This window comes from Dipodomys merriami, unplaced genomic scaffold (assembly GCF_024711535.1).
Source record: "Dipodomys merriami isolate MVZ:Mamm:240054 unplaced genomic scaffold, mDipMer1.0.p SCAF_73, whole genome shotgun sequence".
Lineage (NCBI taxonomy): Eukaryota > Metazoa > Chordata > Mammalia > Rodentia > Heteromyidae > Dipodomys > Dipodomys merriami.
Genome location: NW_027206324.1, coordinates 1,920,807 through 1,934,964, shown reverse-complemented (window position 1 = coordinate 1,934,964; position 14,158 = coordinate 1,920,807).

Genomic DNA, 14,158 nt, shown 5'->3' with positions numbered 1-14,158 from the left:
GTGATTTTTAGGGTTAGTGTGAGGTTTAGTGAGAGGGTTAGCGTTAGTGTTAGGGTGAGGGTAAGTGTTAGAGTGAGGGGTAGGGTTAGGGTGAGGGTTATTGTTAGGGTGAGGGTTAGGTTAGGGTTAGGTTTATTGTTAGGGTTAGGGAAAGGGTTAAGGTTACGGTGAGGGTGAGGGTTAGGGTTAGGGTTAGGATGAGGTTTAGGTTTAGGGTTAGTGTTAAAGTGAGGGTTAGGCTGAGGGTTAGGGTTAGGTTTAGGCTTAGGCTTTCGCTTAGTCTTAGGCTGAGCATGAACTTGAGTGTTAGGGTGAGGGTTAGGGTTAGGGATAGGGTTAGGGTGAGGGTTAGGATGAGGTTTAGGATTAGGATAAGTGTAAGGGTGAGAGCTAGGCTGAGGATTAGGGTGAGGGTTAGGGTAAGGGATAGGGCTTGGTTTAGGATTAGGGTTAGGGTGAGGGTGAGTGTGAGAATTAGGATTAGGGTTAGGGTTAGGCTTAGAGTTAGGATGAGGGTTAAGGTTAGGGTTTGGGTTAGGGTGAAGCTTAGGGTTAGGGTTATGTTTAGCCTTAGAGTTAGGGTGATGGTTATGGTTAGGGTTTGGGTTAGGGTCAGGGTGAGGCTGAGGATTAAGGTTAGTTTTAGGGTTAGGTTTGGCTTTAGGGTTAGTGTTAGCTTTAGGGTTAGGGTTAGGGTTACCCTGAGGGTTAGGGTTAGGGTTAGGGTTAGGCTGAGGGTGAGGTGGGGTTGAGGATTAGTGTTATGTTTACGGTTAGTCTTAGGGTTAGGGTTATGTTTAGGTTGAAGTTTAGGATTGGGGTTATGGTTATTGTTAGGGTTAGGTTTAGGGTTAAGGTTACGGTGAGGGTGAGGGTGAGGGTAAGGGTTAGGGTTAGGTTGAGGTTTAGGGTTTAGGTAAGGGTTAGAGTTAAGTTTAGGGTGAGAGTGAGGTTTAGGGTCAGAGTTAGGTTTAGGGTGAGGGTTAGGTTGAGGGTTAGGGTTAGGGTTAGGTTTAGGGTTAGCGTTAGGGTGAGAGTTACTTGGAGTTTTTGGGTTAGGGAAAGGTTTAGGATTAGGGTAAGGATGAGGGTGCATGCGTTTGTTAGGGTTAGGTTTTGGGTTAGGAATAGGGATAGGCTGAGGGTGAGTTTGAGGGTGATGGTTAGGGTTACTGTGAGGGTTAGAGTAAGGGTTAGGGGGAGGGTTAGGATGAGTGTTAGGGTTAGGTTTAGGGTTAGGGTGAGAGCTAGGGTGTGGGTGAAGTTTAGGTTTAGGGTTAGGATGAGGGTTAGGTTTAGGGTTAGGGTGAGAGTTAGGGTTCGGTTTAAGTTTAGGTTTAGGTTGAGGGTTTTGGTGAGGGTGAGGGTTAGGTTTAGGTTGAGGGTTAGGGTTCGTTTGAGGGTTAGGGTGAGGGTGAAGTTTAGGGTTAGGTTTAGGGTTAGGGTAAGGCTGAGGTTGAGGGTTAAGTTTAGGGTTAGGATTAGGTTTAAGGTAAGGATTAGGTTGAGTGTGAGCATTAGGGTTAGGGTTAGGGTTATGCTTAGAGTTAGGCTAAGGGTGAGGTTTAGGGTGAGGGTTAGGGTTAGGGTGAGTTAGGGTTAGGGTTAGGGTGAGAGTTAGGGTTCGGTTAAGTTTAGGGTTAGGGTCAGTGTTAGGGTTAGCATTACGGTGAGCGTGAGGGTTAGGTTGAGGGTTATGGTTAGGGTTAGGGTTAGGGTGAGGGTTAATTATAGGGTTAGGGTGTGGGTAAGGATGAGGATTAGGTTTAACATTAGGGTTAGTGTGAGGGCTAAGGTAATGGTGATGGTTAGGGTTAGTGTTAGATTAAAGTTTAGGTTTATGGTTAGGGTTAGTGTGAGCGTTAGCTTGAGGGTTAGGGTTACAGTGAGGGTGAGGGTTAGGGTTATGATGAGGGTTAGGTTTAGGATTAGGGTTAGGGTGAAGGGGAGTGTTGGGATTAGGGTTAGGTTTATAGTTAGGGTTAGGTTTAGGGTTAGGATTAGTGTTATTGTTAGGGTTAGCATTAGAGTTATGGTGAGGGTGAGGGTGAGTGTTAGGGTTAGGGTTAGGGTTAGGTTTAGGATTAGGGTTAAGATTAGGGTGAGTGTGAGGTTTAGGGTTCGATTTAGGGTTAGTTGGAGGGTTGGGTCGAGGGTGAGGGTTAGGTTTAGTTTTAGGATTAAGGTTAGGGTGAGGGTTAGGTTGAGGTTTAGGTTTAGGGTTAGGGTTAGGGTAAGGATTAAGGTGAGGGTGAGTATGAGTGTGAGGGTTAGGGTTAGGCTAGGCTTAGGCTTAGGGTTAGGCTGAGGGTTAGGGTGGGGGTGAGGATTAGGTTTAGGGTGATGGTTTGGAATAGGGTTATTCTGAGGGTCAGGATGAGGGTTCGAATTAGGATTAGGTTAGGGTGAGGGCTGGGGGAGGGGGAGGGTTAGGCTTAGGGTGACGGTTAGGTTTACGTTTAGGGTGAGGGTTAGGATGAGTTTTAGGGTGAGGATGATGGTAAGGGTGAAGGTGAGGTTTAGGCTGAGGGTGAGGGTTAAGTTAAGGGTGAGGGTTAGGGTTGGGTTTAGGGTTAGGGTGTGGTTTAGGGTGAGGATGAAGGTTAGGGTTAGTGTGAGGTTGAGGGTTAGAATTAGGGTTAGGGTGAGGTCTAGGGTGAGGGTGAGGGTTAGCATTAGAGTTAGGGTTAGGTTGTGGTTGAGGATTAGGGTGAGGGTTAGGCTGATTGTGAGGGTTAATGTTAGGGTTAGGGTTAGTGTTAGGATGAGGTTTAGTGTTAGGGTGAGGGTTAGAGTTAGGGCGAGGTTTATGGTTAGTGTGAGGGTTAGGGTGAGGGTTAGGGTGATTGTTAGGTATATGGTTAGGGTTCCGGTTCAGGTGAGGGTGAGGGTTAGGGTTAGTGGTAGGGTGAGGTTTAGTGTTAGGCTTAGGGTTAGAGTTAGGGTTAGGGTGAGGGTGAGGTTTAGGCGTACAGTTAGGTTTAGGATAAGGGTTAGGGTTAGTGTGCGGGTTAGCATGGGGGTGAGGGTAAGGGTAAAGATGAGGTTTAGGCTGAGGGTGAGTGTTATGGTAAGGGTGAGGGTTAGGGTTAGGGTGAGGGTTAGTGTTAGCTTTAGGGTGAGTGTGAGGGTTATATTGAGGATTAGTGTGAGGTTTAGTGTGAGGTTTAGGGTGAGGATGAGGGTTAGGTTTAGGGTGAGGCCTATGGTGAGTTTGAGAGTTAAGGTTAGTGTTAGGGTGAGGTTTAGGGTTAGGATTAGGGTTAGGTTGAGGGCTAGGTTTAGGGTGAGGGTTAGGGTTAGTGTTAGTGTGAGTTTTAGGTTTAGGGTTAGGGTTAGGTTTAGGGTGAGGGTTAGGATGAGGGTTAGGGTTACGTAAGGGTGAGGGCTAGGGTTTGGGTGAAGGTTAGAGTTAGGTTTAGAGTTAGGATGAGGGTGAGGGTTAGGATTAGGGTTAGGGTTAGGGTTATTGTTAGGGTTACGGTTATGGTGAGGGTGAGGGTGAGGGTGAGGGTTAGGTTTAGGGTTAGGTTGAGGTTTTTAGTGTTAGGGTTAGGGTTAGAGTTAGGGTTAGGGTGAGGTTAGGGTTAGGGTTACTCTGAGGGTTAGTGTTTGGTTTAGGGTATGGGTTACGGTGAGGGTTGTGGTTAGGGTGAGGGTTAGGATTAGGGTTAGGTTATTGTTAGGGTTAGGTTTAGGTTTTGGGTTAGGGTTAGAGTTACGTTTAGGGTGAGGGTGAGGTATAGAGTTAGAGTTATTGTAAGGGTGAGGGTTAGCTTGAATGTTAGGGTTAGGGTTAGTGTTAGGTTTAGGGTTAAGTTTAGGGTGAGGGTGAGGTTAGGGTTGGGGTTATGGTGAGGTTCAGGAAGAGGGTTAGGGTTAGGATTAGGGCTAGGTTGAGTGCTAAGTTGAGGGTCAGGTTTAGGCTTAGGGTTAGGGTGAGGTTTAGTTTTACGGATAGGGTGAGGGTGAGGTTTAGGTTTAGAGTTAGGGTAAGGGTGAGGCTGAGGATGAGGGTTAGCGTTAGGGTTAGTGTTAGAGTTAGGGTTAGGGTGAGGGTTAGGATTAGGGTGAGGGTAATGGTGAGGGTTAGGCTTAGGCTTAGGTTACGATTAGGATTAGGGTAAGGGATAGGGTAAGTGAGATGGTTAGGGTTAGGGTTAGGCTTAGGCTTAGGTTTAGGCTGAGAGTGAAGGTGAGTTTGAGGGTTAGGGTTAGGGTGAAAGTTAGGTTTAGGGTTAGGGTGAGACTTAGGATTCGATTATATTTAGGGTTAGGGTGAGGGTTAGGGTTAGGTTTAGGGTTAGGGTGAGGGCTAGGGTGAGGGTGAGGTTTAGGGTTTGTGTTAGGGTAAGGTTTAGTGTTAGGGTTAGGGTTTGAGTTACGGTTAGGATGAGGGTTAGGGTTACTGTGAGGGTGAGGGTTAGTGTTAGGTTGAGGGTTAGTGTTACGATTATGGTTAGGGTGAGGGTGAGTTTTAGGATTAGGGTTAGGTTTATTGTTAGGATTACTGTTATGGTTACTGTTAGGGTTAGAGTTATGGTGATGGTGAGGGTGAGTGTGAGGGTGAGGGTTAGGGTTAGGGTGAGGTTTAGGATTAAGTTTAGGATTAGGGTTAGGATGACGGGGAGGTTAAGGGTTGGATTTCGGGTTAGTTGTAGGATTAGGTCCAGCGTTAATGTTAGGGTTAGTGTTAGGGTTAAGGTTAGGGTGAGGTTTAGGTTGAGGATTAGTGTGAGGGTTAGTGTGAGATTTAGGGTTTAGGATGAGGTTTAGGGTTAGGGTTAGGTTTAGGATTAATGTTAGTGTTAGGCTTAAGTTGAGGGTTAGTGTGAGGGTGAGGTTTAGGGTTAGGGTTAGGATTCGGATTCGGATTAGGGTTAGGGTGAAAGATAGTTTGAGGATTAGGTTTAGGGATAGGGTTAGGCTTAGGATTAGGCTGAGGTTGAGGTTGAGGGTGAGGGTTAGGGTTATGGTGAGGGTTAGGATCAGGATAAGTGTGAGAGTTAGGATTCAGGTTAAGTTTAGGGTTATGGTGAGGGTTAGGGTAAAGGTTACAGTGAGGGTAAGGGTTAGGGTTAGGTTGAGGGTTAGGGTTAGGCTTAGGGTTAGTGTGAGGGTGAGGGTGAGGTTTACAGTCAGTGTTAGGGTGAGGGTTAGGATGAGGGTTAGGGTTAGGATTAGGGTTAGGGGGAGGGCTATGGTGAGGTTGAGGTTTAGGTTTAGGGTTAGTGTGAGGTTTAGGATGAGGGACAGGGTTAGGATTAGGGTTAGGCTGAGGGCTCGGTTGAGGGTGAGGGTTAGAGTAAGGGTTAGGCTTAGGCTTAGGGTTAGGCTGAGCATGAGGTTGAGAGTGAGGTTTAGGGTTATGGTGATGGTTAGGTTTAAGGTTAGGGTGAGGGTTAGGATGAGGTTTAGGGTTAGGGTGAGTTTTAGGGTGAGGATGATGGTAAGAGTAAGGTGAGGTTAAGGCTGAGGTTGAGGGTTAAGATAAGGGTGAGGGTTAGGGTTAGGTTTATGGTTAGGGTTAGGGTTAGGATGAGGGTTAGATTGAAGATTAGGGTTAGAGTTAGGGTTAGTGTGATGTATAGGGTGAGGATGAGGGTAGGGAGAGGGTGAGGGTTAGAGTTAGGGTTAGGGTTTGGGTGAGCTTTAGGATTAGGGTGAGGGTTAGGGTTAGTGTGAAATTTAGTGTTAGGGTAAGGGTTAGAGTTAGGGTGAGGGTGTTAGGGTCAAGGTTAATGTTAGTGTTAGGGTTATGTTTAGGGTGAGGGTTAGTGTATTGGTTAGGGTTATTGTTAGGGTTATTGTTAGGGTTATTGTTAGGGTAACAGTTACTGTGAGTGTGAGGCTTAGGGTTAGGGTTAGGGTGAGATTGAGGCAGAGTTGGAGGGTAAGGTTTAGGGTTAGTGTTAGAGTTAGTGTTAGGGTGATGGTTAGGGTGAGGATGAGTGTGAGGGTGAGGGTTAATCTTAGGGTTAGGATTAGGATTAATGTAAAGGTTCGGGTGAGTGTGAGGGTTAGGGTTAGGCTTAGGCTTAGGCTTAGGGTTCGGCTGAGAGTGACGGTGAGGTTGAGGGTTAGGGTTAGGGTGAGGGTGAGGGCTAGGTTGATGATGAGGGTTATTGTCAGTGTTTGGGTAAGGTTTAGGGTTAGGGTTAGGGTTTCGTTTAGGGTTAGGTTGAGGGTTATTGTTACGGTGAGGTTGAGGGTTAGAGTTAGGTTGAGGGTTAGGGTTAAATTATGTTTAGGGAGAGGGTGAGTGTTAGGATTAGGGTTAGATTTATGGTTAGGTTTAGGGTTAGGGTTAGGGTTAGGGTGAGGTTTAGGTTTAGGGTTAGGGTGAGGGTGAAATTTAGCGTTAGATTTAGGCTTAGTTGGTGGGTTAGGTCGAGCGTTAATATTAAGATTAGTGTTAGGGTTAAGGTTAGGGTGAGGGTTAGGTTGAGGTTTAGTGTTAGGGTTAGGGTTAGGATTAGGCTTAGGGTGAGTTGAGTGTGAGGGTTAGGCTGAGGGTGAGGGAGTGGGTGAGGATTATGGTTAGGGTGATGTTTAGGGTTCCGGTTAAGGTGAGGGTTAGGATGAGGGTTAGGGATAGGCTTAGGGTTAGGGTGAGGGCTAGGGTGATGGTGAGGGTTAGGGTAAGTGTTAGGCTTAGGGTTAGGCTGAGCATGCGGGTGAGGGTGAGGTTTAGGGTTAAGTATAGGGTGAGATTTAGTGTTAGGGTTAGGGTTAGAGTTAGGGTTAGGACGAGAGTGAGGGTTAGGGGTAGGGTTAGGGTCAGCGTGAGGGTTAGGGTTCGGGTGAGGGTTAGGGTGGGGGTGACGGTAAGGGTAAACGTGAGGGTTAGGATGAGGGTGAGGGTTATGGTAAGGGTGAGGGTTAGGTTTAGGATGAGCTTTAGGGTTAGGGTGAGTGTGAGGGTTAGATTGAGGATTAGTGTTAGGGTTAGTGTGATGTTTAGGATGAGGATGAAGGTTAGGTTTAGGGTGAGGGGTAGGGTAAGGGTGAGGGTGAGGGTTAGATTGAGGACTAGTGTTTGGGTTAGTGTGAGGTTTAGGGTGAGGTTGAGGTTTAGGGTTAGGGTTAGGGTTAGGATTAATTTTAGGATTAGGCTTAAGGTGAGGGTTAGGGTGAGGGTGAGCTTTAGTGTTAGTGTTAGGATTAGGATTAGGGTTAGGGTTAGGGTGAGTGTGAGGGTTAGTGTTAGGGTTAGGGTTAGCCTTAATGTTAGGCTGAATGTGAGGGTGAGGGTGAGGGTTACGGTGAGGGTGAGGGTTAGGGTTAGGGTTAGGGTCAGAGTTAGGGTTAGGGTTAGGTTGAGGGTTAGGTTTAGGGTTAGGGTGAAGGTGAGGGTGAGGGTGAGGGTTAGTGTTAGGATGAGGGTTAGGATGAGTGTTAGGTTTAGGATTAGGTTTAGGGTGAGGCCTAGGGTGAGGGTGATGTTTAGGGTTAGGTTTAGGGTGAGGTTTAGGGTTAGGGTTAGGGTGAGGGTCAGGTTTAGGGTTAGTGTTAAGGTTAGGGTGAAGCTGAGGGTGAGGGTTAGGGTTAGGGTTAGTGTTAGAGTTAGGGTTACAGTGAGGGTTCGGGTGAGTTTGAGGTTTAGGCTTAGTGTTGGGATTAGGATTAGGGTACAGGTTAGGGTAAGTGTGAGGGTCAGGGTTAGGGTTAGCCTTATGGTTAGGCTGAGGGTGAGGGTGAGGGATAGGGTTAGGTTGAGAGTTTGTGGTAGGATTAGGGTGAGTGTTAGGGTTCGGGTTATGTTTAGGGTTAGGGTGAGGGTTAGGGTTATGGTGAGTGCTAGGGTTAGTTTGAGGGTTAGGGTTAGGATTAGGATTAGGGTGAGGTTTAGTGTTAGGGTTAGGGTGAGGGTTGGATTAGGATTAGGGTTAGGATTAGGGTTAGGGTGAGGGCTATCGTGAGGGTGAGTGTTACAGTGAGGGGGTAGGGTTAGTGTTAGGGTGAGGATTAGGGTTATGATTTGGGTTAGTGTAAGGGTAAGTTTTAGGGTTAGATTTAGGGTTAGGGGGAGGGTTAGGTCGAGGGTTAAGGTTACGGTCATTGTTAGTGTTAAGGTTATGGTGAAGGTTAGGTTGAGGTTTAGGTTTAGGGTTAGGGTTAGGATTAGGGTTAGGGTGAGTTTATGTGAGGGTTAGGGTTAGGCTTAGGCTTAGGGTTTGGGTTATCCTGAGGGTGAGGTTGGGGGTGAGTATTAGGGTTAGGGTGATGGTTAGGGTTAGGGTTAGGGTGATGGTTAGGATGAGGGATAAGGTTAGGATTTGTTTTAGTGTCAGGGCTAGTGTGTGGGTGAGGTTTATAGTAAGGTATAGGCTTAGGTTTCGGGTTAGGCTGAGCATGAGGTTGAGGGTGAGTGTTAGGTTTATGGTGATGGTTAGGTTTAAGTTTAGGTTGAGGGTTGGGATGAGGTTTAGGGTTAGAATGAGGATGATAATAAGAGTAAATGTGAGGTTTAGGCTGAGGGTGAGGAATAAGATAAGGGTGAGGGTTAGGGTTAGGGTTAGCTTTTGCATTAGGTTTAGGGTTAGTGTGCGGTTTAGATTGAGGATTAGGGTTAGGTTTATGGTTAGTGTGAGGTTTAGGGTGAGGATTAGGGTAAGGGTTAAGGTGAGGGTGAGTGTTAGAATTAGGGTTAGGGTGAGGGCTAGAGTGAGGGTGAGGGTTACAGTTAGGGTTAGGGTGAGGTTTAGGATTAGGGTGAGGTTTAGGGTTATTGTGAGGGTTAGTCTTATGTTTAGAGTTAGTGTTAGCGTGAGGTTAAGTGTTAGGGTAAGGGTTAATGTTAGGGTGAGGATTATGGTTAGGGTGAGGGTTCGGGTTAGGTTTAGGGTGAGGTTTAGTGTTAGGGTTAGGGTTAGAGTTAGGGTTAGCGTGAGAGTGAGGTTTAGGTTTAGAGTTAGGGTAAGGTTGAGGCTGAGGTTGAGATTTGGGTTTAGTGTTAGTGTTAGAGTTAGGGTTAGGGTGAGGTTTAGGGTGAGGGTGAGGGTGATGGTGAGGGTTAGGCTTAGGATTGGGATTAGGATAAGTGTAAGGCTTAGGGTGAGTGTGAGGGTTAGGGTTAGGCTTAGGCTTAGGCTTAGGGTTAGGCTGAGAGTGAGGGTGAGTTTGAGGGTTAGGGTTAGGGTGAGGGTTAGAGTTAGGTTCAGGGTGAGAGTTAGGGTTCGGGTTAAGTTTAGGGTTAGGGTGAGCGTTAGGGTAACAGTTACAGTGAGGGTGAGGGATAGAGTTAGGTTGAGGGTTAGGGTAAGTTTTAGGGTTAGGGTGAGATGAGGGTGAGGGTTAGGGTTAGTGTTAGGATGAGGGTTAGTTTAAGGATTAGGGTTAGGGTGAGGGCTAGGGTGAGGGTGAGGTTTATGGTTTGGGTTAGGCTGAGGTTTAGGGTTAGGTTTAGGCTTAGGGTTAGGGTGAGGGTGAGGTTTAGGGTTAGAGTTAGGGTTTGGGTGAGGCTGAAGATGAGGTTTAGGGTTAGGCTTAGTGATAGAGTTAGGGTTAGGGTTAGGGTGAGGTTTAGGATTAGGGAGGGGGAGGGTTGGGGTTAGGGTTAGGATTCAGATAAGGGTTAGGGTGAGTGTGAGAGTTAGTGTTAGGGCTAGGCTTAGGCTTAGGGTTTTGCTGAGCGAGAGGTTGAGCGTGAGGGTTAGGGTTAGGGTGATGGTTAGGATTATGGTTAGGGTGAGGGTTAGGAGGAGGTTTAGGGTTAGGGTGAGGGTTAGGTTGAGGATGTTGGTAAGGGTTAAGTTGAGGTTTAGGCAGAGGGTGAGAGTTACGATAAGGGTGGGGGTTTGGGTTAGGTTTAGGGTTAGGGTTATGGTTAGGGTGAGGGTTAGATTGAGGATTAGGGTTAGGGTTAGGGTTAGTGTGAGGTTTAGAGTGAGGATGAGGGTTAGGGTTAGGGTGAGGGTGAGGGTTAGAATTAGGGTTAAGTTGAGGCCTAGGGTGAGGGTGAGGGTTAGAGTTAGGGTTAGGGTTAGGGTGAGGTGTAGGATTAGGGTGAAGGTTAGGGTTAGTGTGACGGTTAGTATTAGGGTTAGGGTTAGTGTTAGAGTGAGGGTAGGTGTTAGGGATTGGGTTCATGTTAGAGTGAGGGTTATGTTTATGGTGAGAGTTAGGGTTAGGGTTAGGGTTATTGTTAGGGTTAGGGTTACGGTTACGGTTATGATGAGGGTGAGGGTTGGGTAAGGGTTAGGGTTAGGTTTAGTGTTAGTGTTATTGTTAGAGTTAGGTTAAGTGTAAGGGTGAGGTTTAGGGTTAGAGTTAGGGTAAGGGTGAGGCTGAGGTTGAGGGTTAGGTGTAGGGTTAGTTTTAGAGTTAGGGTTAGGTTGAGGGTTTGGGTGAGGGTGAGGGTGAGGGTTAGGCTTAGGGTTAGGATTAGGATTAGGGTAAGTTTTAGGGTGAGTGTGAGCGTTAGGTTTAGTGTTAGGCTTAGGCTTATCGTTAGGCTGAGAGTGAGGTTGAGGTTGAGGTTTAGGGTTAGGGTGAGGGTTAGGGTTAGGGTTAGGGTGACAGTTAAGGTTCAGTTAATTTTACGGTTAGGGTGCGGGTTAGGGTAAGGCTTACAGTGAGGGTGAGGGATAGTGTTAGGTTGAGCGTTAGGGTTAGGGTTAGGGTGAGGGTGAGGGTGAGGGTTAGGGTTAGTTTTAGGGTGAGGCTTAGGATGAGTGTTAGGTTTAGGATTAGGATTAGGGTGAGGGGTAGGGTGACGGTGAGGTTTACGTTTAGGGTTAGGGTGAGGGTGAGTTTTAAGGTTCGAGTTAAGGTTAGGGTGAGGCTGAGGGTGAGGGTTAGTGTTAGGTTCAGTGTTAGTGTTAGGGTGACCTTGAAGGTTAGGGTGAGGGTAAGGGTTAGCCTTAGTGTTAGGATTAGGTTTAGTGTATGGGTTAGGGTGAGTGTGAGGGTTAGGGTTAGGGTGAGAGTTAGGGGTAGAGTTAGTGTGAGAGTTAGGTTTCGGGTTAAGTTTAGGGTTATGGTGAGGGTTAGGGTTATTTTGAGGGTTAGGGTTAGGCTTAGGATTAGGGCAAGGGTAGGGTTAGGGTTAAGGTTACGGTTAGGATGAGGATTAGGGTTAGGATTAGGGTTAGGGTGAAGGCTAGGGTGAGGGTGAGGGTTAGGGTTATTGTTTGGGTGAGATTTAGGGTTAGGGTTAGGGTGAGCTTTAGGTTGAGGGTTAGGGTTACAGTGAGGGTGAGGTTTAGGGTTAGAGTCAGGGTTAGGGTTAGGATTTGGGTTAGGGTCATGGTGAGTTTTAGGGTTAGATTTAGGGTTAGGTGGAGGTTAAGGTCCAGGGTTAGGGTTAGGATTAGTGTTAGGGTTAAGGTTAGGGTGAGGGTTAGGTTGATATTAAGGGTTAGGGTTATTGTAAGGGTTAGGATTAGGGTGAGGGTTAGGGTATGTGAGGGATAGGGTTATGGTTAGGCTTAGGGTTAGGGTTATGCTGAGGGAGAGGGTGGGGGTTAGGATTAGGGTTAGGGTGATGGTTACGGTTAGGGTTAGGGTGAGGGTTAGGATGAGGGATAGGGTTAGGATTAGGGTTAGGGTGAGTGCTAGGGTGAGGGTGAGGGTTAGAGTAAGGTTTAGGCTTAGGTTTAGGGTGAGGCTGAACTTGAGGTTCAGGGTGAGGGCTAGGGTTAGGGTGATGGTTAGGTTTAAGGTTAGATTGAGGGTTAGGATGAGGTTTAGGGTTAGGGTGAGCTTTAGGGTGAGGATGATGGTAAGGGTAAAGGTGAGGTTTATGCTGAGGTTGAGGGTTAAGATAAGGGTGAGAATTAGGGTTAGGTTTATGTTTAGGGATAGGTTGAGGGTTAGATTGAGGATTAGGGTTAGGGTTATGGTTAGTGTGAGGTTTAGGCTGAGGATGAGGGTTAGAGTTACGGTGAGGGTGAGGGTTAGAATTAGGGTTAGGATGAGGGCTAGGGTGAGGGTGAGGGTTAGAGTTAGGGTTAGGGTTAGTGTGAGATTTAGTGTTAGGGTTAGGGTTAGTGTTAGGGTGAGGGTAATTGTTAGGGTGAGGATTAATGTTAGGGTGAGGGTTATAGTTATGGTTAGGGTTAGGGTTATTGTTAGGGCTAGGGTTAAGGTTACTGTGAGGGTGAAGGTTAGGGTTAGGGTTAGGATGAAGTTTAGTGTAAGGGTTAGGTTTATAGTTAGAGTAAATTTGAAGCTGAGCTTGAGGGGTAGGTTTAGTATTAGTGTTATAGTTAGGTTTAGAGTTATGGTGAGAGTGAGGGTGAGGGTGAGGGTGAGTGTTAGGTTTGGGTTAGGGTGAGGTTTCGGTTTATGTTTAGGGTTAGGGTTTGGCTGAGGGTGAGGTTTAGGGTTAGAGTTAGGGTTAAGGTGAGTCTGAGGTTGAGGGTTATGGTTAGGGTTAGTTTTAGAGTTAGGGTTACAGTGAGGGTTCGGTTGAGGGTGAGTGTTAGGCTTAGTGTTAGGATTAGGATTAGTGTAAGGGTTCGTGTGAGTGTGAGGTTTAGGGTTAGGGTTAGTCTTAGGGTTAGGCTTAGAGTGAGGGTGAGGGTGAGGGTTAGGGTTAGTGTGAGGCTTAGGGTTAGGTTAAGAGTGAGAGTTAAGGTTCGGTTAAGTATAGGGTTAGGGTGAGGATCAGGGTTAGGATTAGGGTGATGGTGAGGGCTAGGGTGATAGTGGGGGTTAGGGTTATTGTTAGGGTAAGGTTTTGGGTTAGGTTTTGGTTTTCGGTTACAGTTAGGATGAGGCTTAGGGTTACGGTGAGGGTGAGGGTTAGGGTTAGGTTGAGGGTTAGGGTTAAGATTATGGTTAGTGTGTGGGTGAGTTTTAGGATTATGGTTAGGGTTATTGTTAGGTTTAGGGTTAGGATTAGTGTTATTGTTAGGGTTAGGTTTAGAGTTATGTTGAGGGTGGGTGTGAGGGTTAGGGTTAGTGTTAGCATGAGGTTTAGGGTTAGGGTTAGGATTAAGTTGAGGGTGAGGGTGAGGTTTAGGGTTAGATTTAGGGTTAGATTTTAGGTTGGAGGGTAAGGTCGAGCGTTAATATTAGGATTAGTGTTCGGGTTAAGGTTAGGATGAGGGTTAGGTTGAGGTTTAGGGTTAGGGTTAGAGTTAGAATGAGGGTTAGGGTGAGGGTGAGTGTGAAGGATAGTGTTAGGGTTAGGCTTAGGCTTAGGGTTAAGCTAAGGTTGAGAGTAGGGGTGAGGATTAGGGTTAGGGTGATGGTTAGTCTTTGGGTTAGGGTTATGGTTAAGATGAGGTTATGTTTAGGCTTAGGGTTAGGGTGATGGCTAGGGTGAGGGTGAGGGTTAGGGTAAAGGTAAGGGTTAAGTTTAAGCTTAGGGTTAGGCTGAGCATGAGGTTGAGGGTGAGGGTTAGGGTTAGGGATAAGGTGAGGTTTAGTGTTAGGATTAGGGTTAGAGTTAGGGTTAGGTTTAGGGGTAGGGATAGGGTCAGGGTGAGGGTTAGGGTTCGGGTAAGGGTTAGGGTGGGGGTGACGATAAGGGTAAAGGTGAGGGTTAGGCTGAGGGTGAGGGTTATGGTAAGGGTGAGGGTTAGGTTTACGATGAGGGTTAGGGTTAGGGTTAGGCTAAGGGTGAGGGTTAGATTGAGGATTAGTGTTAGGGTTAGTGTGAGGTTTAGGGTGAGGATGAGTTTTAGGGTTAGGGTTAGGGTTAGGATTAATGTTAGGGTTAGGCTTAAGGTGAGGGTTAGGGTGAGGGTGAGCTTTAGTGTTAGTGTTAGGATTAGGATTAGCGTTATGTTCAGGGTGAGTGTGAGGGTTAGTGTTAGGGTTAGGGTTAGGCTTAGTTTTAGACTGAATGTGAGGGTGAGGGTGAGGGTTACGGTGAGGGTTAGGGTTAGGGTTAGGGTGAGAGTTAGGGTTAGGGTTAGGTTGATGGTTAGGGTGAGGGTTAGGGTTAGGGTGAAGGTGAGGGTGAGGGTGAGGGTTAGTGTTAGGGTGAGGGTTAGGATGAGGGTTAGGGTTAGTATTAGGGTTAGGGTCAGGGCTAGGGTGAGGGTGAGTTTTAGGTTTAGGTTTAGGGTGAGGTTTGGGATTAGGTTTAGTGTTAGGGTTAGGGTGAGGGTCAATGTTTAGGGTTAGAGTTAAGGTTACGGTGAGGCTGAGGGTGAGGGTTAGGGTTAGGGTTAGTGTTAGAGTTAGGGTTACAGTGATGGTT